Below are 27,704 nucleotides of genomic sequence, written 5' to 3'. Positions count from 1 at the left end.
TCTATAGACGAGCATTTTATTATTTTTGAGTATACATTTTTGGTAGCTTTCTTCTGCTGCTTCAGAACAAACAAATGGCATGGATCTCTCTGTATCCATTTGGGAATACATTTCAGTCTTTACCAGAATGTTGTGGTAATAAAATGTTTTTGTTTGTTAAAATGTTCTCTGCTTTATTTATAAGCCACAAATGTGTCTTCCCATTTTGAATCTCACAAAAGAAGAAATTTTCCAATGTGCCTTAAGTTTGTTAGTTAATTCAATATGATGCCAATCAGATATTCTCCGAGAATTGCATAAATAATCTTTGGGGGCCCATGTTTTGCATGTCTGTGTAATATCCAACATAATTTTAAAGACTGTGGTGCTTGGGGATGGAATTGGAGGAGAAAATGTTTGAAGAGGATTTATAATATTTACTGCAATAAAGAAATTTAGGGATTACTCAAAGATCCTGTCAGTATTTGGGTCAGAAATATAGCCCCGAGGTATTAGTATGATAGGCAAGTAGAAGCATTAGGCTGTATTAGTGATTTAGCTATCATAATAGCACAATAGTCTATCATGTGATGGCTAGCGCACTAAACATTTATTGTGGATTAGCAGTGAAAAACGCACAAGCTGTCTTGCAAACAGACCAGAGGTGACTGTTATCCCTTTTACTGGGTCTGTCCTGGAAGGTGCACGTTCGAGGTGCAGAAATCTATTACCGCAGCGGAGAAAGACAAAATCGTTTCCCTCTAAATTTTTTAATTAGAAAAGGAAAATGTTGCTTCACTCACAATGATTAACAAAATAAGTAATGATTGACCTATTCTTCTAGGAAAGGGAATCTTTGAGCGTAAGCAGCTCATGATCATTTAGATAGGTGTTTTGGGGAGCCATTTTAATAGCTCCTCTGAAAATGGTAACTATATATGGAAATTTTGATTATGTTTCCAAATAATGATTTTCTGTGTTGTGATTCCATCTAAATCCTTTTGCCTACTCTAACTGTAAAAAAAAAAAAAAAAAAAAAAAACTTAATCCATATGAATATTGAAAGACTGCTAGAAACAAATTGAGTTTTGTCTGATGTCTCTGAGTTTTTTTCCATCTCATAAACATGTATTTTTTTCTGAAGGAAACCAGAGATAATAGGCAAAAGTCTGCTACTCATTTTTCCTTTGTAGGACTGGAGTTTAGATCCTTTGATCCTCCCCTCCTTCCCCATGACCTCTGGTAGGGTCTTAAAATTATACATTCCAGATTACACCTCCACAATTTTCTGTCCTGGGATGATGAAAGGATTTGCGTATTATGATAATAATGTAAAGGATCCTTTTGGAGCCTAGTTAGTATAGCTAATTTGAAACTACAACAAAAAATGCAATTTCCAAAGCAAATTACAATATTCATAAAGTGTTAAACAGATACCTAACTAATTTCTAATCGCTCTTGTATTCCTCAGTATCTAGCACTGGCCTTTTTTTTTTCGGCCTGCCTGCTTGCTCCCATTTAATTTGTCCTTAGCTGTGCGCAGTGGATTAGCATTTCATCAGGGTGGATTAAGATTGAGCTGACACTGGAGCTTGCTTTTTTATTTTTGTATGTGTGCGTGGGGACATGCGGGTGCGTGCACGTTTCGTTATCTCACTGCTGATTCCTGCTGGGTGCTGGTGCGGATGGGAGCAGTGAACTAAGGAGGAAGGCGACAACCAAAACAGATGAAAAACGTGTAAAAAAACAACATGTAAAAAAATTTGTATATATATAATAATTCCCGGGGGAGAAATTGCTTTGAGGTTGCTGGCTGGGTCGGTGCAGGAGATTTCATCGGGCTGAAATGATGTCACATGGAGCGAAGGCTTTAGCAGTTTTATTTAGCTCCTAATCCCCGGCACTGCTCGGCCAGTTGTCCATGTGAGCGCGCCGTCCCGAGCGGCAGAGGATAAAGCATCTGGGCTGAGCGAGGCGGCCCTCTTCTGCACGGAAAGCCCTTCCTCCTGCCAGCCTGGAGCGAGGCCGGGTTACAGCGCTGCTGTATGCTTTGCCTGCTAAAGTTTCGAAGAATTAATAATTCAGGCGACGCTCAGAAAGATAAAACCACCGGTGGGCTTGTGAAGGGAGGGCTCACGCCGGGCACGGTCTGGTTTTGATGCTGGCCGGGGAAGCGGTGAGAAGGAAGGCGCCTCCTCTTCTCCATCCCAGCGGGAGCAAGCGGTGCCGTGGCGATGCCCATCCCCAGCAAGCACCCCAACATCGGCCGCTCGCAGAGCTGGGACGCCGCCGGCTGGTACGAGGGCGCCTGGGAGGGCGAGAACGCCTTCGAGTACCAGAGGCCGCCGGGCCGCAGGAGCTCCCTGACCTACGGCGGCAGCGAGGGTGGCTGGTACGAGCCGCTGGGCCTCCGCGCCAACGATATCATCTTGCAGGGCGGCGCGGAGCTGAAGCAAGAGGCGTACCCCTACCAGGATGCCACCTTCGCCCCGGGCCCCCTCAGGAAGGGCTCCGTCCCCGACTTTGCCTACTGCGACCGGCAGGCAGCCATGGCGGGCCGGGGCGCCCAGGATTACTACAGCGACCCGTCCCTGGCGGCTAGATCGCCCAAAGACCCCCGCTGCTACCAGGCGGTGAGCCGGCCACCGGCGGGATACGGGGTGCCGGGCAGCCGGCTGTCCTGGGACCCGGCCTCGGGCCGCCCGCCCATGCCCCCAGAGGCCGCCCGCCTCTACAGGGACCCCAAAGCACTGGACGGGCAGCGGCTGCGCAACAGGGATGTTTCCCCGGCACGGTACGGCACGGAGCCCCCCGGCCTACGATACGCAGCAGAGCCCCCAGCCTTCCCCGGCCGGCCGGCCTACGGTGATGGGGCAGAGCGGCCGCCCGAGCCGTCAGGGGGCAGGCAGGCCGCCCCCACCTGCCTGGTGGTGGACCCCAGCAGCGGCTATGGGCCGGGCCGTGAGAGCACGGGCACCAAGGGACCCTACGACAGCTATGAGGCGGTGGCAGCGGCCCCATCCCACCCGCCGGTGCCGCCCGCTTTCCCCGGGCAGGAGGGGAAGAGGAGCTTCGACCCCGAGTTCGTGGCGCTGCTGCGTGCGGAGGGCGTCTCGGAGAGCACCTTCGCCGCCCTGCTGCAGCAGGGCTTCGACTCGCCCAACCTGCTCGCCATGATGGAGGAGAACGACATCAAGTCGGTGGCCCCCAACCTGGGGCAGGCCCGCGTGCTGTCCCGCATCGCCCACAACTACAAGGCGGAGATGCAGCTGCAGCGGCAGGAGCGCAGGAGCGGGGCGCTGCGCCCCAGGACCCGCTCCAACAGCTTCAGCCACCGCAGTGAGCTGACGGGCGACTACGGGGCGCCCCTCGCCTCGGGGCCAGCCGCTGACGGCCCTACAGCCCCACAACCACCACTGCAGCCGCCCTCCCCGAGGACAGGGGAGATGCACCGGAGGCCGTCCAGCGCCCCGACCCAGCACCTGCTGGAGACCACCACCTACCCGGCCTCCGCCGGCGCTCCGCAGGGGCCACAATTCCTCCCCGGTTCTGGATACAACACCCCCCTGCCTTGCAACGTCCACCCACGGCCGGCCTCCACCTACTGCGCTCCCGCTGGCACGCCGATGACCACGGCCAACCCACACGCCAGCCCCAAAACGGCGTACCCGACCACGTACACCGTGCCTATGGAGCTGATGAAGAGGGAGAGGACGGTGGCCTCGCCGGCCCCCAGCCCACACGGCAGCCCGCAGCTCCTCCGCCGGCCGGGCGCGCCAGGGGACGGCCTGGCCCCCACCGGACCCACGTTCCCCGCTCAGCTCTCCCCGTACCCGAAGCTCAGCCGGCGCACGGGGCCACCCGTCATCGTCTCCACGATGGCATCGCCCGAACCAAGTAATTCCCTAAGGGTCTTTGTCCATACGGTAGTTTAGAACCACCTCGTTGTTGCTTACGTGAACCCCTAAAAAAGCGCAGGCAAATATATTCGGGTTTTGTGCCAAAATACTAGGCACTCTCCTGTTTAGAAAAGGAGAGAGGAGCCCTCGCGTAGGGCTATGCAGAGCTAAAGATGCTGGTTCTCCCTCTGCAGTTAAATTCTCAATATTTTATTTGCTTAGCTAACTTCGGTTAAAAGTGAGCGGTATGTCAGATAATGCTTCCAGAGTTAATCTTGGCGTTCCTGTTGTTTGTAGAGAATGGGAGATTAGATACTGCGCTCACTGAGCAATTAGGACTACAGGGTTTGCTGCAGATTGACTTTTTACCACTGTTATCAGGCACAAATGTGTTCCTCGGAGGAAGTGGTTAGCATTGTTTTGACTAAATTCATCAGATAGCTAATGGTGTTATTCGAGAATCGACTTACCTTTGGCCATTACCTAAGTCTTTTCTTCTTATTATTAATTTGCTGTTTTATCAGGCATATAAAATAAAACCCCTGATTTCCTCCTAGAGATGCCTATAAGGGAAGCGATATAGCTGTTAAAGTAATAGGACTGTGCTTAAAACTAAAAGCCTGTCATTAAGCCCTGGAACAATAAAAATGAATGGTGGCTCCTCTCCTCCCCTTCCCTTTCCCGAAGCGCTCAGGCCCTCGCCGCTGAGCTATGGGGCTGGATGGTCTGGGCAGGCGTAGCTCCTCCGTGTGGGAGATGTGCCCTGCTGATAACGCCCCGAGCCCGGCAGAAACGAGCCGCCACAAACACGCTGCTCAGTAAGAGGAAATTCGGAAAATCCGATCATTTGTGGCTTGACTTGCTTGAGAAATGCGGAGAGAAACCCTCGAAATGTTTTTCCCGGGAGTGAGTCCGCAAGCGGGGAATTTGCTCTCGGCGCAGTTTAGCAGAACTGCCATGCAAACAAGCCTTGAACAATGTAACCTACGAGCACACGCACAAAGCCTTAATAAAAGTATACCATTTATAGGCATAGAAACGGTGCCAAGCCGGTGATGACATTCCACAGGAATCTAAATAAAGAATGATTTTGTGAGTGGAAATGATAAAGTTGTCAAAATGCAGACGTTTGGCGCACCCCTTTCCCTAGCTCACCATAATTACACAGCCAGAAAGTGGATGCCATTTCTTTCATGCTTATGCATCCTTTATGCAGCTGGTGCAGCGCGCTGATTTATAAAAAATACTTAAATATTAGGCAACGCGCTTTGTGTTGACGTGGATCACAGGCAAAAGTGGTACACCCAGGCAGTATTTTTAAACAAACAATTTCCCAAAGCCTGAAAAAAAAAAAAAAAAAGACGAAGTGGCGTAACGTGGGGAGCACGGAGCTGGTCGTCTGTTTGCGGTCGGTGCCGCCGCAGTGAACGCCCTGGCGCGAGGCACCGCTGGGGCACATGCATTGGGAGCAGCCTCCTCGGGTAGGACAATCAGACCCCCTCTGCCGTTTGTCTCGTAGGTAAATGCAAACCTCATTGTCTTAAAAATCTCGATATTAGCCATTTTCTGGCAAAGAATTACCAGTGCGCAACAAGAGGAAGCCGGCAGCGTTTCTGTGCTGCTGAGCTCTTTCTCACTACTCGAGCCTCTTTTTTTTTTTCCCCCTACAACCAACTCATTTGCATGAGGATGACATTTGTTGCTCCAGTAATTTCATCTGATAATGGCCAGCTTGCAAAGCGGATCTGAAAACATATTCCTTAATTATGTGTTGCTAAGCAACGAGAGGGTTTGGCCATAATCACAGAAAGATTATCTTCTCATTGAAGTCCCTGAAAGGTTTAGCTGAAGTAGGACCTGTAAAATTGTCTTCATTTTTATTTATTTCCCCTTTTTGTTTTCCAAATAGCCTGAGAGGTTTCCTTCCCGTTAAACTATATTTTAGAAGTAGAAGCCAAGGTAAGACCCGCTGCAAACGAAGGGCTGTGATTAGGAGTGGAAGGCGTGGCGGTTTCTAGGTGTTGGAGCTGTGTTGAGGAATTACTCTTTAAGGAACACCATTGCTAAGGAGTGTTCACACTTACACGCGAGGTGATAAACGAGCATTCCAATTACGCGAGCGTGTTTGTAAAACATTGAGCGGATGGCAGAAACTTGACTAAATCCAGGAAAATCGTATTTACCGGCAGGAGGAGGAAAGATGCGTTTTTAGGAGCCAAGAGCCTTCTCCAGGCTGTACCCTTTGCAGTGGATACGTGAGTCACAAGGTGAAAGCAAGCTCAGTGTTAAACTCTGTCTCTAAATGGCTGCAAATATTTTCTGTCGGTGTAGGCTGATGTCTGGTCGGTCAGCAGAGGCTTGTAAAATGTCTGTTGTAGTCCACTGATGTTTTTGAAGCTTGGTATATGAATAGGAGTTTAAAATAGATCATTTTGTGGGGTTTTGGTTTTTTTTTTTTTGTTTTTAAAGTCTTATTGGGCTATGTATCGTAGTCTTTTCAAATGAGTGTTTCTAGATACCCAGTTCGTGATTTTGTGCCGAGCTGTGAGGCGCTCCGTGTGGATCCTGCACAGCTGCTGCTTGCTTTGGGGTTGGGCAGAGGACGTGTGGCGGGGACACGGCTCCTGCTGCCCGGGGCATCCGAGGGCAGGGACCGCGTCCTGGGCAGGAGCGTGGGCACACGCCCCTCGCGCTGGGTTGGGGAGGTAAGGAGAAAATCAGCAACGGGACCTAGTGCTGCAATATCTGGGGGGTTGGTGAAATAATTATTAAGGAAAAGCAAGACGAATTGCCCTTCCTGGGTGGATCGCATGAAGGTGGATGACCGCCCTCAGCACGTCGCAGTGGCGGCAGGAGACGACAGCGACGTCTCCATCCCGGCATCCCCCCCGCCGGGGTGCTGGCAGAGCTGCTGCTCCTCGTGTCGTCCAGATTTTGTGTGCGGAGCCATGGGGAATGGCTCCCGGGGGGAGAAACACCCTCGCAGCCCGCTGCTCCTGCAGCCTTGCCATGCCCTGCATCGCGGGGAGTGAACACACCAAGTCACCTCGGTGGCGAGCAGGAAAAAACCCTGCTGCCAAGCTGGAGTGACAAAACCGTGTCAGCCGGCGGGCTGCTGCCAGGGCGGGCTCGTGGCCAGTCTCCTGCCGGAGTAGGTGGTAACGCAGGGAAATAAATCCTGTAGGCCAGCAGAGATGGTGAGTGCAAACCGTTAAATAGTCGCTGCTCAGATGGCTTGAGCCACCTCTCCAAAATGTTGCATTTTCAACTTAGTCTGTTTGCTATTATTCTGACTGTATTACTCAATTTACATTTTTGTACCTAATTTTTCAGCCTTAAAGCAGTTAACGGATGAGAAGTCTTGTACTTTTGTAGCTAGCCTACACTTCTCCCTCAGGAGGAGTCTGTCCGATTTGTGTTCCTGGCGTTGGAGTTAGGGAGCTCCAGCAAGGAACTGTCATTTATTGCAAACGTGCATCTTGGATGGTTGCTCAAACTCTGGTTCACATAAGAAGATCCAAAAGCAGATGGTCAGGGAGCGGGGATGCTGTCTGTGTCTGCACAGGGGTGAGGAGCGGGGCTGCCCCCATAAAGCCAGGGAGTTACTGTAATAAAGGAGAAGTCAAGCTACTTGGCTGCCAAGCCAGGTAAGATTTGGTTAAAATCCTGCCCTTTTCCTGCACAGGGAAAGTCAGGCTGAGGGTAGCTGCCTTCCCTGCACAAGTAATTCTCCCCGGTCCGAAGGGGACTCACCTTCTTGTTTTATCAGCTTAGAGCCCAGCGAGAAATGCCTTTCGCCGTGATTAGCTTAGCTCTGCTTATACTGTTTAACACTTGACGGTGATTCTTTTATTGGCATTTTCCACCCTGTGACAGACAAAAATTGCGTTAACCACGCATCAGTTGCAGGCTGAAGCTTTCTTTTGGGCAACCCTCAAAGCAGAGAGGGCACAGGCAGGGGCAAGAATCTTGACAGTTGTTCAAGGGGGGTTAAAAGAGCTAAATTTGACCATTCTTTTAAGAGTAACGTGTTGAAATTGTAATAGCTTTTTATGGGCAGAGAGAGTATAGCAGTGATATTTCATACACAATGTAAATTTCATGAGCATTTGTTGATGTTGGTTTATTCCCTGCCCAATGTACCGTAGAGCGGACAGTTCAGAAATCAGCTGCAGGTTTTCTTCTCCACATCTTCTATACAGACTGTAGCATGTAATCACAATGTATACATGTAAAGCAGCTCAATTAACAATGCAGGCTGAAACAGCACCAAAGCGAGCTCCATGTACTGAATAAATCTGATTTAATTTGCACATTGACCTGACAGACCATAGCAAGTCCTTGGAGCCATTCCCAGCTAGTGCGTTACTCCAGGTGAAGCATGTCTGGATGGCAGGCACTGGCAAAACCCTGGGCTAATTGTTTTAACTGGGGTTGTAACTTCCATATGAAAATATTTAATTGAAGTAAGCAGACATGTCTTGCTCGCGTCTGCTGTCCTGACAGTCACCACCTCGTTTGTGAGACACTGATCTGCAGCGTGATACGGGTACTAGGTGGAAATAACTCGCACTGAGTTTGGGAAAGCCTTAGAAAGGCTCCCACAGACCTGGCTGGGCGTAACGTGCACGCACAGACTCTCACCAGGCTCCTTTTGGCAGATGAGCCTGCAGATGTGTGTCACGCGAGGGTCTTCACATCCAAGTTGCCAGAGCTGCTCTCGTTAGAAGGGCGAAGAGCTGAAGAACGGGGTGCGAGAGAGGTGCTGGAAACTACCTTGATAAAACACGGGCTGTCTTGGCCAACATGCACACGGGATTCACTGGTTGCAGAAAATGCACTTTTAAAATATTTTTTCTAAAGGTTGAAATGTGCTTTTTATAACGGTCGTATCAAAAGCAATATAAAGTGTCAAACTCGTTCCAGGTACAATTCGTTGACTTGAGTTCCATGGCAATAAAAATGAATTTGGCCTGACAGAGGAGAACATGTTGTCAGACACACAAGTGTTGTCATCTTCAATTTACACTTCCCTTTTACCCTGCGCCTGGAGTTCTCTATCACCGTTAGGATTTTCATATATCCAGCTCATTCTTGGACTATACTTGCTGGCATTTTTTTTTAGCTTTCTCATAAGTAGTTTCCATAGCTACAAACTTAGTGTTCACAGAGGGAAAAAAATTTTAAAGGTTTCTGATCATTATTGTATTAAACATTTTTTATATTTCTTCTGCTTGTCTTCCTCGCAGCATTACGCTGCAGACCAGCTTAATGAAAATGCCGCACAACTGAATTCTCTGTTATTTTTAAAAGCGAAAGTGGGTGCTGAGCTGAATCCTTAAAAAGCAGAAGACCAAAATCATTAAGTCACTGATTTAGAATAAATGTTGCAGACGTAGGACATATATTAGTGAGGTTTATATATAGCATCTGGCTGATGAGCCTTTGACTTCTGCACCTAAATAAAACCTGACATTAACAGCATTCCAGTGGCTTTTGGTAAAGAAAGCTAATTTATAATCTCGTGTCTGCTGTTCCCAGCGCTTTGCTGAGATGAAATGCTGCTTGCTGCCTCTTTCACGTGTTGTTTTTCCGACGCAGCATTAGTTTCACCCCTCCGGTAGAGCCGTGGCAGCGGCGCTGGGCAGCCAAGCCTCACGACAGCCGCGTGCATCCCCAGGAAGGGCTTGGAAAGAGGAGCGCCCTGGAAGCGAGGCAGGACCCTCGCCCCCTGCACTGGAGCAGCTTTGTCCAACCAAACAGGAGGTTTGTGAGCGGCTGTGCCTGGCCGGCGCGACCGCCAGGGCCGCGTCCGGGGGCCTTGCCTTCTGCACTCCCAATCCAATTAGCTGCTGCAGAGCAGATGGAGCGGATTAGAGCCCGGCTTTCCTTCCTCCGCCCTCTCCCCCAACGCGAGGGGTGTCGAGGCCAACAATCGGCTTAAACGCAGATCTCATGGCACGTCCGAAGGCGGCCCCAGCATCCCCGCTCGGCTGCTGCACCCTAATTCCCCAGGGGGTTGGGTCCAGGCTGCAGGTGGCTGGAAGACCTCAACCTAACCTCAAACGTGGGGTGGCCGAGGGAAAATAGAAAGGCAGAGGCAGCCAAGGAGGGGCTGGGAGAAGTGTGCGAAGAAAAGGTCTTCTCACAGCTCCCAAAAGTGCCATAGTTCCCCCCGAAGGAGGTGCTTTAGGCTCTATAACCTGAGAGATAAGCAGGTTGTTGTTGCTGTTAGAAGGAAACCAGTAGGGCTTACCTGAATGCTTGGAGCTGGTGAAGATCCTCGGTAAATACTGATATAAACAGCCAAGAACGCATTCTATGTTTTATTTATGTATGCTGATAGATACACAGATGAAAATGGGAGGAAAAACTCTCAAAAATATAATCAGTATATTAGTCACTATCCATTTGGGTCAGCACTTCTGCGCAGTCAGAGGCGTGTGCCAGGAGTGGTTTGGTTTGGTTATCAAGCAGTTTGTTACTTCCGAGGCTGCCGTACTGGCTTGGTGAGTAAATAAACAGAAGGGACTATGTTCAGACAGCACACGCCATGATAAGTAATAATTTAGGATATACTTTCAAAGAAAAAAAGTCAGAAAGAAGAAAATAAGAACAGGTCCCACTGGAACGTTTGGGATGTGTGCTCCAGGCGTGAAGGTGGGACCCACGGGTGCCCAGGAGCCGCATCAGGAGCTGCAGGACTGTGGGCTGCAGACACCTGAAGGTGCACCCTTGACATCTTTGCCGGTCTTCTTAAGCCCAGCACGTTTGCTGACGCTCGTTCTAACGCTGCAAATCCCTGGGCAGTTTCAAGCTGCCTCCTACACGCTCCTCTTACTGACGGTGTGGGTTATCAGCCTTTTCTTGTGATAGTCTGAGCTCTTTTTGGGGTCTCTCACTGTTAGCGACAGGGTGAGAAAAAAGCAGGAATAGAAATGACACATGCAGTGGTTTGTTGTGTGGTCCGCCTTCCTCCGAATGCTTTATTATAGTTTTAAATGAATGTTCTCACGGACAGCAGAGAGCTTATCAGCATCTAGACCGTCCCGTTGGGACACTGAAGTAACAGGAGGGCCTGACCACAGCTCTGCACCCTCCTGGCAGGAGCTGCAGCTCCTGCTGATCTCCAGTTTCCTGTTGTTTAATTCTTGCTCCTGCCCAGCGGACCTGAGTACGAGTGCAGGTTGTTAGCTTGCAGGCTGAAACGTTTGGGTTAGGGATCTGAAATGTCCCCGTCTGACTTGTTGCAGTGGATGTGGTTCGGTTCCTCAGCGCTCAGGGAGGAAACGTCCAAGCCCAGACCTGCGCAGCGCAGTGCTGAGCAACCTGTCGTGCTCTGCTTTGGAAGTTTTCCTCTTCCAGCCCTCATTTATTCAGCAACTGGAGGTGTTCTCTGACTTGCTGTTCACCCTCGCATCCCACCACGGTGCAGCGTCTCCTGCAGCGTGCCCTGGCCAAAGGGCAGGCCTGTGCACCGTCTCACTGGCACACAGGAGGTGAGAGATGGAGTTTGTTCTAATATTTTCCTAATTTTCTGAGAATTTCTTTCCAGAAAAGCATTTTCCAAAGCAGGGCAGGGAGTGAAGTTGTACTTCCATCTGAACAAATGGCAGTTTTGCCATTGATTGCCACAGAAGAAAGATTTTGCCCTCTCCTACGAAAGCAATCAGCTCCACATAAGTTACTTTTATTGCATTTCTTAAAATTAGGTCTACAAAACCAATGGTTTCTTTAAGCAAGAGAAGCTGTAAATTTTGTGCATTGAATGCCCGTGCATTATTAAAAATAATAGGTTATATTTGTCAAATGGATAATGAGTAGGTTTCTTTCTCTGTTTTTCAGTATTTTAATGAGTACAGGAAATGTTTGCTATTTATTTGCTTTCAGATTTTACCGAGGAGCTCTGGAGATAATTGTCAAATTTCCAAGTGCGTATCAATATTTCATGAAGTGCTGTTTTTCCTCTGTACATTAAGGAGTTAGGCTATTAGCACTGGAACTGTTACCGACGGCCTGAAGCAACACATGAAAAGGAGTTCCACCTAACCCTGGGAAGTTTGTGATTAAAAACTCTTGCAATATGGAAGGCTGCGCGTCGTCCTGGCCGGAGGATTCCTGTCTCCGTCTCGGTTTCTGTGGATCGTGTGCTGAGCTTGGTGCCGGCGGGTTTGCCCAGCATGATGCCCATGGTTTGGTGGCGTGACACGCAGCCTCTCCCAGAGCTGTGTGGTTCCACAAGCTTAAAACGACTCCTGCAGAGTGGCAGCGCATCCCCAGCTTCCCTCCGCCACCCCACCACCTCCTGCAGACATGCGCGGCCAGCTCCTGGCCCCGCTTGGCCTGGTGCTCCCACCGCCCGCTGGCACATCCCTTACGGAGATGCTAGATCCGTGCAGGTCATGCTTTGGAAAAAAAAAAACAAAAAAACCACAACTCCACCCTTCTCACCACCAGCGAATTAAATGCTGTTGAATTATTGAAGCCCAAGGAGTGCTGCACGCCGCCGCTGACTGCTCACCTTTCGGCTCTCTTTGCGTGGTCAGCCTGGCTCGGCCGGGGCGTGCTGGCTGTGCGCTGAGAGCTATTGTTCTGGTTTGGATGCTTGCCACTGGGAGGTGTGTTAGTTGTGCACGTGATAGGATGTTTCCCCGTTCTCTGCGTCTGATATTTCAGTTTTACCCGAAATCCTGATATTCCTGTTCTCGTTACGATCAGGCTGCTTGCCACGTTTTTGTTTTACTCGACCTCAAACCCAGGTGTGCCAGACTGGCCTCGGCTCCTGTGAATGAAGTGCTAAGCCAGCCTGTCTAGTTCACTGCAATGCTCTCAGGAAAAAAAAAAATTAACTTACAAGATGAAAATGATTCTTAGATGTGGACCCACTGTGCTGTGCTCTAGAGAGTGTGCTGTACAAAGATAATTGATAGTCTATTGTGGCTTTTTAACCACTAAGAACGACTGGGTTGCCGTGCATGCTTCGCTGGTCGCAGCTGAGTGGTAGCTGTGCAAAGAGCAAAAACTGAGGCTTTAACTAAGCGTAGTCTGGAGCACTGGGATGGAGAGCTGGAAGGTGCCTGGAAAGAGCACCCAGGTCTGCTGAAACCAAAAGTGCTTCAGAAGCAGATGTCATTAAAGCAAAAAGGCAAAAAGCCCAAGGCTCTCAGACCTCTGAGAAGGAGCAGAGCTGGATTCGCCGGGCCTGTGGGGCAGGAGGCACAGAAGGAGCTTCCTCGGCTGCTCCGTGGCAGAAGCACAAGTAGTGGACCTGGAGCAGTGGCTCTTCCCTGGAGGAGGAGGGATGGGTCCCATGGGAAGGGCAGAGCTGGCTGTTTTGCTGACGGTTTGAAGAAGATCCCCAGAAGTGGCAGAAGACAACAGAACAGGCATATCTGCCTGGCTACATTTTGGGTTGATTTTAAGACGAATGACAATGTGGGCTATGATAAACCAAAGCAGGTCGCTTGTGGAAAGCTAACGGCAGCATGAATCGTGGTAGCAGCCGAGGAGGAGAAAGAGAAATGGCATTTGTACAATATCGGCGTGGCAAGAGTGTGTGGAGGTAACGAATTTCTCGAGGCTCAATATTACAAAATTCCAGGCTGTAAACGGAGGTATTCGTCAGAGGGAAGGTGGTGCTCAGGGTCACAAACGGGTGGTGCCTCACGAAGTAAAAAGCATCTCCTAAAGGATTTGCAGTTGTGAGAGGTGCAGGAGATGAATCCAGAGCAGATCCGTTTGACTATCTTGTTGTCCTAAGGCGGTACAAGGAAAAGAGGGAATCTGGGAGGTCTGTAATAGATAAGACTTGAAGTCGTGCTGGTTCTGAACGAGGCTTTTCTCTCTTGGCAGTTGTCAGTAGATGGGCTTCGTCCTGGGAACTGCAAAGGGAAGTCCCAGCCTCGTGTCACCGGTGCAGACACCACTTGCTGCAGAAGGGGGACACAGCCGTGGGGCTACGTCCTTGGTGGCAGCGGTGCTGGAACAGCAAACCCGGCCGCTTGGCACCACGCGTGTGCGTTCACACGCAGCCAGCAGGCAGGCTGAGGCAGGAGAGAGGGGTAGGATCAGCAGCGAGGAGACTGGTCTTTCGCAGTCAGGAAGGCAGGCGGAGCGGCGGAGACATATGGAAAGCAGATCTCACAGAAGGACTGGGAGAGACAACATTGGCTCCGGCAAGGCTTGGTGCTCGGGAGGTTGTTGCGCAGAGCAGCTTCGTGTTACACAGCCGGTTACGGCATGGGAAGTTGCAGAGCCCTGCAGCGAGAGCCAGAGGAGATGTTCCCCCGTCCTCCCCGGGGAACGAGCTGCTTTTGCTCCAGGAAGGAAGAGGCGTCGGGTGCCAGCAAGGAAGAGCGCTGCTGGAACTCCTTCCGAAAAGCCTCTCGCGCTCCTCCCAGAGACCTCAGGCTCCGGAGCAGCAGCTGGACTCGAGAAGATAAGCAGCAGTGCAATCGCTGTCTTGCTCTCAGTAGTTTGTGGTTTGGTCGTGGGTTGCCTGCATCAGGTGCCAGGAGTGCGTAATTCCCCGCCGCGATGCCCCTGTAACGGGGAGAGTCCTCTGCATAGCGGGACGGCTTCCTGGGGAATCTCCGATTTCATTTAATCGCGCTCTGGGAAATTATTAGGCACACGATGTTAATGTGCCTCTTACCTATTTATTTGTTTAATCTGTTTACAAGGCACCAGGCCAAAGCACCGCAGCACTGAACACAAAGTCCGTACTAAGAAATGCTGGACGGACCAGCTGGGCTGCGAGCACCGCTGTGCGCAGGCGAGGCTGGAAACTGCCCTGCAGCGGCAAAAGGAGCAGCTCTCCTTCGCTGCAAGCACATCTGGAGAAGTGGGAGAGGAAGGAGGGAGGGAGGAGAGCAGAAGAAAAGGGCAAATACCAGAATTAGCAACAAAAAGCCAACCAAAATACTGCAGCCGGACAGATGGTGCCCTAAGGTAGACGGTTTCTAAGAAAGTATTCCATGCTTGCAAGCACCACTGCTGGTAACATTCACAAAATGTTTGTGTTTCGAATTTTTGGTAAGCTTCTCCTCTCAAGTTCATGTAGTTACACGCTTTGTTTGTTTGCATCTAGCTCCTAGCCTTAACAGTTTCAGGAAATCTCCGATGCCAGTCCACCCAAAGCCCTCTTCAACAGGGCTAACGTACACGAGAGACAGCAGTGCAGTGCTTGGTGAGTCCTGAGGCTTTGGGGGTCTGAGCAATGATTTTTCTGTTAGAATTTGGAAAAACGGTAATTTAAAAGTGTTTTTTTAAGAAGACTGATTCCCAGATCCAAGATTTAACTCCACATCATTTGAGTTCAATTTTCCCATAAACGGAGCGTGTAACCTGCGCTTCGCTGCTTTGGGGTGTAGGCACAGCTTTCTCCTGGGTGCCAGCTCTAAGCTAATTCTGCAGGTCTCTCCATGTTCCCGTCGCAGAGGTGCTCAGGACCCCAGGACCCCTTGGGTCAGAGACCCTCCGTGGAGCTGGACTGATATGGGTGATTCTTTCTCATCTCCCACGTGGAAGAGGGTCGAGAGGAGGGCGTCCTTTAAGAATTTTTTCTTGGAGCCACCCTCAGAAAACCCAGTTTTGTCCTATCACCACTCTGCCGACCGCAAGCCGTGCCCCTCCAGCTCCCTCCCCTCAGCACCTGCCTTTCATTTAATCCCGGCAGCTGGCTGGATGCAAAACCCCCGTGCGGCCAGCAGCCCATCCCAGCAAGGAGCGCGCGCAGCCCTCAGAGGCCGCGGCTTCACGTTCAGTTTCAGTAAGAGCATCTCACTTCCACCCCTGGAAACCATCCACGGCCCATGCTTCTCCTTGGCCGGAGCCTCGTGCTGAGGGGAGGGATCAACGTGTCGGTTTTCCGCTGCAGCCGAGAAGTGTTTTCTCCTTCTGCTTTCCCTGCGTCGTGCCTCTGCGGACACATGGCACAGCCGCCTCCTCCCGTGGGAGCGCTGGCTTGGCACTGACCGTCCGAGTTTGCACGGCGGGACGCTCGATGTCTCCACACTGCGGGTGTCAGCTTCTTCCTGATCGCGGGTGTCAGGAGCTGCCTGGGCTGGCAGAGCCACGTGCAGCCGGCGCGGGGATATCTGCGGTGCCTCTGCCCGGGGTTTGCTTGCTCTTGGAGTTTCCCGTCTCGTGTCAGGAAGTTCCCTGCGCTGGCTCGAGAGATGGGCACGGTCTGAAACGTCTGTTATCAGAGTTTATTCTGCTTTCAAGACGGGATCTCAGCGGTTGGTCTGCTGATTAAAAAAACTCATCCTTCCTGGTTAGCCCTCCTCTGGTGGCTTCACGGTTTGCAAGTTTCCCCGCGTTTCTCACCTGCGACAGCCCACCCGCTCCCCACGAGGGCAGCTGGGCAGCCCTGGGCAGCAAACGAGCCACGAGGTGTGTGTCCCTCTGACTTGGCTCAGACCAGCTCCCAGCGCCAGCCACCGGGGCAGGGCAGGGGGCTGCGAGAGCCCCGCTGCCACCGTGCCGGCAGGGCATGGAGTTGGCCAAGAGCATGGAGCACACCGTGCGGTGCAGCCCGTGCTGGGAAGCGCTCGGCTGCGCTGGGGACTCCCAGGGGATGGGGTGACGGGCTGTCAGGGCTAGGCAGCAGTTCCTCATCTGACACGCCGAGGTCAAAAAACGGCAGTTCCTTCATTTTTTTTTTACAGTGTCTTAAATCACCGGGGGAATGTTTTGAGCCTGTCAAGATGTATTAACGAAGGCCAAGGCCGATTCGTGAGCTTGTGCTGCTCTGCTTCAGCAGCAGGATCATGCTGATGCTCAGCCCGGTAATTACAGGTGGTTTCGGAGCTGATAGAGCCGGTTTCTGTTTGCTCCATAGCTTCATGCGCTACGGTTTTCACTTGCTCTTTGCCTTGACTGTGTAGCATTGTTTTCCTCCTCCTTACGAGCACGGCCAACTTTCTAATTAACTAAACCTCTGTGCAGCCATTGTGGCTGTTGCGTTGAGCCCTTTGTCCATGCCAGTGCCTCCAGCTCCCCAGAAGATTTTGTTCAAGTCCCCTCGTACTGCAGCTGAAGGGAGGTGGGAGCCTGGGCTGCTCCTTTAACTCCACCACGCAGCACACCCACTGCCCATGAGCTTCTAATCCACCTCTGGCCACGGCAAATATTGCTGAGGTTATTTTTCTATTGGATTCCTACGTGAAAAAGAAAAAAAAAAAAAAAAGGGTTACGAGAAATAAATATCACTTTGTGCTGGGCTTTACTGCTTACTGGGCTTCAAGCCTGGAAGGATTTAAAAGTCATCATGCTCTGAGGGAAAGCTGCAGCGAGAACGAGGAGGTGGAGGGTTGCTCTTGGAGCCAGCTGCTGGGATTTGGGAAACGCTCGCCCTGCCCAGCGAAGAGGCTGGAGACGGAGGGGCAGGCAGCGCTGGCGTGGCTACGCCCAGGGCGATTAGACAAAATGGGAAGCGGTTTGCAGGGGTTTGTCGTTTCCTTTACATTGTGACATTAACGCATGCCAGTCTTTTTTTTTTTTTTATCTTTGTTGTTATCTTGCCTTGCTGGGCCTTGTCCCTCGTTCGTGGCGCACTGATAACTGCGTGGATGGGGTGGGGACGTGTTGTCAGGCGTTGCTGTGCCATGCCAGAGCGCCTGGGTGTGCAAGGAGGAACCCGTGCGCTTCTTCCCGTGCTTGCCAGCAGCTCTGGTCGGACTGGAGTTTGGTGCAAGTCCTGAAGACAATGCCATGGTAATGCATCACAGTTCAGCGCCTTTGATATTTCACAGCGAAGCACATAAACTTCTTTTCTCGTTTCGTTCCCGAAGTACACAAAATTCAGAACACATGCGCTGCGTCAGGAGTAATTGCCCGTGCCCGTCAGCACAGAGGATCAGGCCTGGGCACTCACCCCGTGGGAGCTCGTCGCGTCTGCTGCTCCCCCTCTGCGTCCCCAGCACCTTCTGCTTTTCGTGTTCCTTGCAGGTTAAAAATCACCCGCAGACACCCAGCCCTCCCCACCGGGGCGCTTCAGCAGCTCTCAGCCCCGTTAGAAAAGCGCCGCTTGTCGCAACGCCACCGGAGCATCCTCGCCGTAAACCCAGGAGCGTGGAGGAGCGGCGATGGGAGCGTGCGACACGGAGAAGTGCCCGGAGCAGCTCGGGTGGGAGGGCACGGCCGGCAGATACATGCATGGACATCGTGCAGGGCCGTGCATCGTGTCTGGATGCAGGAGGACACCCGCAGCCCTGCCGGGTGCAGGGCAGAGAGGCGAGGAGCTGCCCCGTGGTAGATCTGCTTCCCATCCTAGACCGGCCCCACGTGGAAAGGAGCTCTCTGCTAGCCAAAATAAAGGCGCTGAGCAGTTTGCCAGAGCCGGTTACAGTATCTTGCCTGCTACAGACAGAAAGAAATACGATTTGGGATAGAGGATACAAGATACATTTGCAAGGCATCTGAGTCTGATGCTAAGACATTCTTTCTTCCAACGTTGTTGTTGCCAATAGCTTCTCTTGTGCTCAGACCAAAACTATTTTGGGTGGAACATTTGCTCCCTACTTTCTAGCAAGCCTGGTCGCAGGAATGAAGAACGGATTCTTTTCACTAGCCACAGCTGGTTTGAATGATTCCCACACTGAACCCATTGACTCCAGGCACTCCTCATGTGAATCGCAAGGAAGTAGCGACTGATTTTTTGTTTATTTGCCTGACAGGGACAGAGGCAGCGCAGCAGTCTCGAGTCAGCTGAAAACTTGCATCTAAGCACATGCAGGGGAGGAGTCCCTCATGTGCTCTGCACGTAACGCTGCCTGCCCGCGGGGCCCAGCAGCTCCGTCCTGCTGTAAGGAGGCAGAAGAGGGAGCGACGTGCCGCTGTCCTGGGCGAGCATCCTCCCCAGCGCTCCTGCGGGGCCGCCGGAGAGCACAGCAGCACGGCTGCCTTTGGTGCAGAAGGTCCATCGTGCTCATGCAAGGAGATCTTGAAGAGGAGTCCTTCAAGGACTGTGACCCTCGCATTATGTGTAACGCCAAAAAAAATTACCCTGAAACCCATGGGGGTCAGTTGGCTAGACCTCGAACACGGCCTTAAGAGGGATCTGCTTCAATGCTCCTCTTTCGAGGTCTGCGTCTTGGAAGGAGCAACAAAACACCTCGCGTTAGAGACCCCAGGAAGTGATTTCCAGACACTGCGGCTGAGAGCTGCGTGCTCTTCTTGTAGGTGCTCTCTCCATTGTGAATGACTTGTAACAAGTGCCCGCAGAAGAATCACCTTCCTTTTTCCGTCTGAAGGAAGCAGGCGTCAGGGACACAAACGGGCACAGAATTTTTCTGCTGGCAGCGAGAGGACAGCAGTTTAAGGAAGAGGACCCATTTGGGTGTATGACCGGAGAGGGGTTCAGGAAAACTCGTGCTGAAAGTAGTGCCACTGCTTGAAAAGGGGCTTGTATTCTTACATATTTTTTAAGAGAATCAGCTGGCCACGTGTTACAGATATTTTTGCAATATTGAGTTTTTTCTCATACTGGCAAAGGTATTAATTAGAGGAATAGATTACACGGAGTGCTGTACAGCTTCCTCCTGAGTATTCGTGGAATGAACCATGAAAACACAGACATATTTATTTGTGTGCGGCATTGTTAAATGCTGGTTTAGCCGGGGTTCTTGCGCCGTGTCTTACTTCAGCTCTTTGCCATGCGGTATGCACGCCTCGACTGCAGCCGGGGGGGTGGTTTCGTGTCGGGGGCACTTAATGTGTGCAGGGCTTTGGGACCCCGGAGGATGCAAGCACCACGTTGTCGCTGCAGGGTCTTCTTTTTCAGGATCCTGGGAAGTTTTTCCAACCCACTCAGTTAATTCATGTTTCATAATGTGTGTGATGTATTGAAGCGTTTAACCACGTAGACAGGGATGTAATGCATCGGCACCCGTCTTGCCAACTGCTTCCTACTGCCAGGGGAGGAAACTTTGTCAGCTTTCTGAGACTTTGGTGCCGGGCTCTCCCTTTCTTCCCCCTTCCCTGCCTCGCCCCTAAGGAAGAAATGAGATCTGGTTAGTTCGTTTTGCCATATACCTTGGTCTTCTGGTGGGTTTGTGTCACAATTTTAAAATTAAAAAGAAATCTAGCTTTTTTAATTGAGAATATCCACAGGGTATACAACTACAGCTATGAGGTTGATAGGTGATGGGTTTTATTGAAGCAGTAAAATATAGAAAACTTAAAAGAAAAGGGCTTACTACAGTGATGTCGTTCAGTGTGATTTACAGTTTTATAACTGCAGGCAAATTTGAAATATTTTCACTATCTTCAGTATACATTATTAGATAAATCTATAGCCCGCGCTTACCCGCATCAGCATTGACTTTCTATTCTGTGATAGTGAAGAGACATAAAAATGAAGACATTTTCAGCCCATTATAGTTTAACAGTGTTTCAAGAGCAGTCAGTTTCTGTACAGCTTCGGGTTTTATTCCTCACTTAATGCGCTGAGGACGCCTGTAAGAAATGCCTCCTGGCAGCCGCGGGAGTTGCAGTGCAGCCATCCTGTGCATGCACAACAGAATAAGACACCTTGAACGTGAAGAGTGTTTGCCAGAACTTCATCTCATAAAAAAAAAAAGAAAGAAAATATGGATATGGGAGCTTTATTCCATCATCTCGTTCCCCTCCTGTAACAAAAATTTGCTTTGCTGAGGTCCCCCCGTGTGTCAGAGCCCAGCCGGCGTGCGCAGGGCACAGCAGCAACCACCCGAGCCGCCGGTGCTTGGGTCGCTGCCCTTCTCGCTGCAGGTCCTGTGCGGTGCCAGCACCAGACATCTGCAGCAGGATTGAGGGGGAAAGGGCCAGCATCAGGCACACGTGCTGCCAGCCACCAAAAGCAGGGGGAGCCCCGGTCGAGGGGAGCGGTGGGTACTGACCCGCGAGAGCACGGGAACAGCTCGTCGCTCTTGGACTCGAAAAATAGGGCTCTGCCAGTGTGTTATCTGGATTAATGAAGATGAAATGTGCTGTATAAATACATCAGGAGCACGATCATGCAGTTATCCCTTGGGCGACTCTGGCTCCCAAGGAGAAAAGGTTGATTTGTATTTGTAGATGGTTTTGCGTGCTCTGCCAGTGTTCATTTCTGTTTTATTATGAAAGCTGGGAAGCGTGCATTTCTTTTGCTCAAAGAGGTAGCAGATTAGTGAAGAATTCTGCCAGATTATCATAGTTTAAATAGCTCTCCTTTCAAATATGCTTTTCATCTATCGTTACTTGTGATACTATTTTAAACACTGTGGATAAATTAGGGTGGCTGCAAGCTCTGTTATTCAAGGAACTGCACAATATTTGGACGTTGAATGCGGTTTCCATAAACCAGAAGGTGTTGGCATGCGCTGACCGGGCTGAGTACGGGTGAGGTGGGAGATGGCACGAGTACAAGGTGGGATTTGCAAAACACTGAGGGTTTCATCCAGCCTTGTCCGAGCGGCCTCGAGTGCACCCTGCGAGCGCTGGAGATGTTTTTCCGTGCTGAAGCCCTCGATGGGGACAGGTGTCACTTGTGAAGCCATCTCAAAGCATCGGGTGTCTCGGGGTGAATAGCTGCTTTTGGTACCAAAGTTAGTGTTTAATAGGCATTTCTCGGTCCATGGCCTTAATTGGAAATGTTAAGTGAACAGCCTTGGATTATCACTGATCAGAGAAGAACTTTTGGGGTGTCAGGGATCAGAAAAAACATCAGGTGACATTTCTCACCCGTTCCTAGTGCGTGTTGCTCGTCCAGGGCCCCAGAACAGCCCTGCTGGAAACCTTCTTCGGCCTGGGAGGCTGCAGCTAGACAAGGTTTGCAGGGAGAGATAATATCTTTTATTAGGCCAACTCAAACAGTTAGAAAAACATACGTGCTTTTGGGACCGCATACTTTCTTCAGATCTCCACGGTTGCACATTACATTACAAATAAAATTTGTTTAAGTTTCAAAAGGTTTAATGGATATTTGAAAGAACCGAGTTCAAAAGCAGCTCACAAGAAATATCTCATTTGGTTTGAATTGATCTGAACATTTTAAGAAAGATGTAATAGCCCTGAATTACAAAACAGTTTTCTGGCTTGAAGCTTCCTAGTAAAATCCTGACATCTGTACACACAAAGTCCAATTTTCTACACGCGGTTGCAAAAGTGTGTTCCTTTGTGCACCTGGGTAGTCTCTATAAATGTATGAACATGTTCTCACTTCTTCCTGCACTACTCACAGTGCCCTTCTGCAAGTTCATGCTCTCAACATCCAGTAATTGTTGGTGAGCAGCAGGCAGCAAGGCTCGGCAAAGGTACAAAGTCGGGAGATTAAAAAAGGATGGCTCCAAAATAAGGAGAGGAGTTCCCTGCCCCAGCCACCGCTTTTTTCCCTCAGTCTAAAAACTATTCATTAACTGAGTTGGGATCCCAATATTCTAAGATTTGGCGGTTTGTTATTAATCAGTGTATTTTTATTAATCAGTGTACTTTCTGTAACGAGAGACAGGATGCTATTATTAGTGGCATTTCCAGTGAGAGTTTTTGTACGTTCACCCAAACCACATGAAATTTTCAGCTCGCAGTCCGTTTCTGTGTGGAGTTTTTCATTTTTTTCTTTTTGGAGTGCTTTCTTTTTTTTAGATAGCCTTCCATGTCAGCCAGTGCCCCGATTTCAAATTCCCTCAATCCAGCTTAGTCTCAGCTGTATTAATGCACAGCTCGAGGGCAGAAACAGCTAAAAAGGGCTGTATTGTGTGGCATCTCTAAAATCTTTTTTTTCAGAGTGGTTGGATAAAGAGATTGAGGTTTCTCAGGGGGAGTTTTATGCTGTTGTTTCTCCCAGCTGGGCGAGCAGCCTCGCAGGTGACTTGGAGATAAGATGTTGGGCCCTGGTAGCCCCAGCCCCACTGGAAGCTCTGGTAGAGGATGCTTTTTGGGGAGTGCAGCTGCGAGCACGGCGTGGGAAGGGAGCAAATCCTCCCTGTGACCCTTCTTTATTTTACTGATGTATCTGGGGAGAGAGCTTTACGACAATATTAAAAATAATAACATACTTTAGCTAAGGAACAAGCAAACGAAACAGAAAACTTTGGAAAGCATGGCCCTGGGGGGAGGCCGGGGCCAGCTGACATCGGTGGTTGGACCGGATGATCCTGGAGGGCTTTTCCAACCCTAATGACTCTGTGATCCTATTCTATGATGCTGTGGTGTCCTCCATCTCTGGGCCGATCGGCATTTCCAGGGGGTGATGCTACGAGGAGCCACTTCTCTCGCCTACCCAGCAGAGCTGGGAAAAGCCACGAGGCAAACATCCTCCCTCTGCAAGCTGTCCCTGCGAAGGACAAAATCAATTCACCTGCATCTTCCCTGCTCTGCGTGTGTCATCCTTGTCTTTATCTCCCAGGACTGCACCTTCTTGCTTGGCAAATACTTGACCACAGCCTGATCCCACCCTGCTGTTAAGCTGAAGGGGGCCTTAGGTGCTGTCCTCCACCACGGTGGCTTTCCTCGTGGCCTTGGTGACTGCTTGGCTGAGAGAAGGGCCAGGAGCTGGGTTTTTGGGGCAGGGCAGCCTGGCACCCGGGAGCTGAGGTTTCCTGTGCTAAGCCATGGGGAGCAGGTGGGTTTTGGGGCTTGGTGCCATGCCCAAACTTCTGTTTGCTGTGTTTTTGTGGTTCTAGGCTGTTGAAAATGTCAACAGGAATTCAACACGTGTCTTTTTTTTTTTTCAGTGTAACTATGATAAAATCCTAAGATATACTTGTAAAGCATTAGCTGTGAAAGTAAATCAACTTTAATAGCATGTAGGTTGTAGTTAAGTCCTTTTGAATGCTGGTATTTAGGTTTTTTCCTCATTTAGTTACGATCCAGCGTTGCGAGGAAGTGAGTGTGTTTATCTTAGGGAAATTAGTGGGATTTGCAGGCATTCAGCACCTCCCAGGACCTTTCAGAGTTATTCCCTGGTTCATACATTTGCATTTTGCCATCCCTCTTTGCACTGAGCGGAATTGTTCTCGATTTCTTCAAGGAGAGACGGGAGAGCGCCGGGGCTGCAGGGCAGGGAGGGAGCACAAAGCGGGACGGGGAGAGGAACAAAAAAAAACAGCAAAGCAAGAAAATAAGAAGACAAAAACCAGGCGTGGAAATGTGCCGCAGAACGGATGGAAGCACGGCGGTGGCTCACATTCGGCTCCACCGCGAGGTTTCGTCCGTTTGATCTTCACCATGGAGGAGAGGTGGGGATGGGAGAGCGGAGACGTGGCCGGGAGTAGCGGTGGAAGGGGAGAAAGTGGTGGAGCAGGCGGCACGCTCGGCAGAAGCGTTCCTCATGCGTGGGTCACACGGTGACAAGTTTTCGGGCCCCAGAAGGGATGACCTTGCGGCAGGGTCGCCGAACAGACGGTTCGGGCTTGGCTTGCGCGCCTGGCAAAGGCCCAGGAGCTATTTTAATAAGGCCTTGCGGAGGACGAGGCCTTGGCAAGAGCCGTGGGTTTTGAAGTCCCTCCTTCGGGAGCCAGCCAGCCTCACTCGTCGGCAGGAGGGCTCCCAGCGGGGTGCCCGGGGCGTCCTGCACGGCCCAGGGGAGCGCACAGCACCCCGAACGGCATCACTTCACTTCTCCCAGGAGCCATGTGCAGCCCTCCTTGGAAATGAAGACCTCCCGAAACCGCCTGTGGCCCCAGGGGCAGGGGCAGAGCGGGCGTCGTCAGCAGCCAGCCCTGCAGAAAGCTGTCGGGGTCGGCCGTGAGCAGGTTCAGCCAGGCCCCTGACGAAGGGGAGTACTGGACGAGCCCCTTTCCTCACGAGGACTCCTCCTCCCTCCCTTGGCTGAGACGTCCAGATGGAGTTACGGATTGAAACCAGCCCTCAGCCCCAGGCCAGGGCTCTGGGTGCTCCCCGGGTGGTCCCAGCCCCGCCGCAGACCTCAGCCCATCTGCGGCCTTTGCACGGGGAGCCGAGGCTGCTGCCAGCCCTTTGTGGCACTTGGTGCTTGGCAGAAGGATGCTCTGGGGAGGCTCTCGACAGCAAGCCGGGGCCTCACTGAAGGCCCCCACGTTGCTCTCCTGAAAAAAAAACGTTAGTTAAAGCCTGGGCTAGATCCTAGATGGGTTCTTTTCCTTTTTTTTTGCTGCAAATGACCTGAGTCAATGCATCAGTTTTTTGTTAATGTTGTTCACGTTCGTGTTCAGGCTCCTGGCGCAGCAAAGCAGTGCTGTCTCACCAATTCGCTCGCCTGTGCATGTGCCTATCACCATACCCTAAAGGGTGTAAGCCCACAGAAATGCCAGCCTCTGTCTCGGTCAGTCTGTCCCCGGCACAGAACCTCCCCTAACACCATCTCTGCCCTCCGGCTTTGTGGGAGCTGTGGGCAGCCTCCAGCAGATCTCAAAGGTGCAAGCGGCTAAACTGCGCAGCGTATAGAAAGTTTGTGTATATCCTTATTAAAAGAGTCGTAGCACTTTCTGTCCAGCACAATTAAAAGGAGTAATACCAGTGGTGAATGCCAGCAAAATTTAACCCCTACAAGTATATCACAACGTGCCGCTCGCGTTGTTTCCCACTCACTATCGGTGTGCAAACACAGGTTTAGAAGGTACATATGGCACACGGACAGCTAGTCAGACTGAGCCCTTCCCTTCCCAAAAGCTGGATCCAAGGGCTTGCTCTGATCGATGGCATTTTTGGCACTGGAGGGAAATTTCCAGCCTAACCCACCCCGCTGTCAGTTTTCCCTCTAGGAGATAACACCGAGCGTGCATCCCGTGGTGCTGGTACGCTGTCAGGTGGTGTAAATGAGCACCCCGATTTGGTTCTGTCTCTCTCTCCGTGATGATATAATTTGAACCGCTGCCTCTCCCCAAAACGGACAGGCTGGGCTATTTTCTGTGCTTGCTGAAGGTACGGGCTTTCTTTTAAAATGCAGACACCAAATCGTGCTGCAGACAGGCAGATGGGCTGCCCCAGAGTTTGGGGGGATTGGGTGCGGAGGTGTTTCACGTGCCTCTCTCTCTCTCTGCACACAGAGAAGAAATAAGATCTGGTGTGATTCATCCGACAAGCGGCTTCTCCAGTTTTTGGAGCTTTGCAGTGTCAGGGGCCAACAACACCGTCTGCCCCTGTCCCCGTGCCAGGGCCATTGCCACCCTTTTCCAGGCTGACCTTCACCTCGATTTTCACATCCGCTCTTCCAGAGCATCTCCAAGGCCTCCGAATCCCTCGGGGTGCTCTGAAGTCCAGCAGCCTCCTGTCCTCCCGTGCGCCCTGCGTGGCTGCGCCCTGCATTTCGGGGACAGCAGCGGGGCCCTGCCGTGTGCTGCCTGTTGCGGTGGGGACACCTGCTTGCCAGTCCTGCTTGCATTCGCAAAGAAACCGCATTTTATTGGGACAAGTTTGGACCCAGGGAGAAACCTAGTGGAAAGCATCAGCATCATTCTCCTCTATTTTTAAAAAAAAAAAAAAAAAAAAAAAAACAAGAAGAAGAAGAAAAGAAAGCTGTCCATTTCCTGGAACAGACTGTTTATTTTTTAATGAGGTAGTTTGTTTCCATTTGGATAAAAGGGGAAAGACAAAAGGAGAAAGAGGGTAGGGAGGGACCCAGAGGGGAGCTGGCGCAGGATGTGGTGGGCCTCCTGTGTAAGGCCGTCTGCCTGGGACACACACATGTCCCCGAGGTGAGCGTCACCCTTCCAAAACATAAAGAACTGAAGAGGTGCAGTGCCTGCGGCAGGCGTACCTACAGGAATCCAGGTTGTGAAAGCAAAGAAATACCACGCAGATGTACTCCCCGTATCTTAACCGAGCGTTTAGTTACGCTTGCGTCTGTGCTTGGGATGAAGCTTGTAGGCACGGTGCTCGTGTCAGCTCCTGAGAGTATCGTTTTATGTGGGAACGTCCTATGAATTTTTAAAAATACATCCTTGAGGGAAGCCCCGAGAGCTGGCTGAAGAAGGGGGCTGGCGAAAAGCCAGCGTGCGGGTGCTGCCTGCAGGAAACGCGTGGTCGGGGCCGAGGGGCTGGCACGGGCCCTGCCCCGAACCAGGGACGAGTTGGTCCCTGCGGGGACCCTGCCCCTCACATCTCTCTGAAACATGCCTAAACCCCCAGCCCAGCTTTGTTTATAAAAGCTATTTGATGTCACTTTCTGTGACATTTGTGTGGTTCTGCCTGCAGAGCACCAAGTGCCTCCAGAGTACTTGCCCTTGGGAATAGCAGTAAATATCTCTTTTCCCCTGACTGTGAGATAAAGACTGTGTCTTGCTTCATTTTCACACGTGTTTGTGATGGGAAGCATTTATTAACTAACTGAGAAGTTCAGCGAAGGGAAGAGCATCTCTCCTTTGTGAAGCTCTGCTCCTGCTGCCGACCCAGCCTCCCGTTTCAGGACTCGGCTCGCGGAGGCCGACGCGCAGAGCCCGGGCTGCGGGGCGACCAGGGGCGATGCTGGTGGGATCTTCGGGAGGGTTTCCATGGATTTGGGTGGAAAAAATACACCTGGGCGCAGGTGGATCTCCTTGCTGGTGGATTTCCCTGTGTCCTGCGTGTCCCAGGTGAAATGTGCCAGCCACCAGTGCACCAGCAGTTGCCTGGTTTGGGTTTGGCTCCTGCGCCTGAAAATTGGTTTGCAGGATCCAAGGCAGTTCACACTAGGGCCACCTGGATCCCCCCGTTAATGCCCTTCCACCCCTCCTTACCCCATGAATTACACACACCAACCCGTTGACGTACGCAGGACACAAGGATTTGGCCCTCTGCTCGTGGGCGCTGGGCGAGATCCCCACGGGCTCGCCTCCCCCCCTGTGCTTTGTGCTCATTTTCTTGCTGCTGCTGAAGGCTGTCGGTCTGTTCCCGGAGCCTCGTTCA

General features: G+C 51.2%; 1 protein-coding gene across 4 annotated transcripts in view; it reads left to right on the top strand.

Moving 5' to 3' along the window:
- Positions 1-27,704, top strand: part of CTBP2 (C-terminal binding protein 2) — a 125,058-nt gene that overhangs the window by 82,634 nt on the left and 14,720 nt on the right. The window lies entirely within an intron of this gene.

This window comes from Anser anser (genome assembly GCF_964211835.1).
Source record: "Anser anser genome assembly, chromosome: 7".
Classification (NCBI taxonomy): Eukaryota; Metazoa; Chordata; class Aves; order Anseriformes; family Anatidae; genus Anser; species Anser anser.
This window is presented reverse-complemented; position numbering and strand designations above follow the sequence as displayed.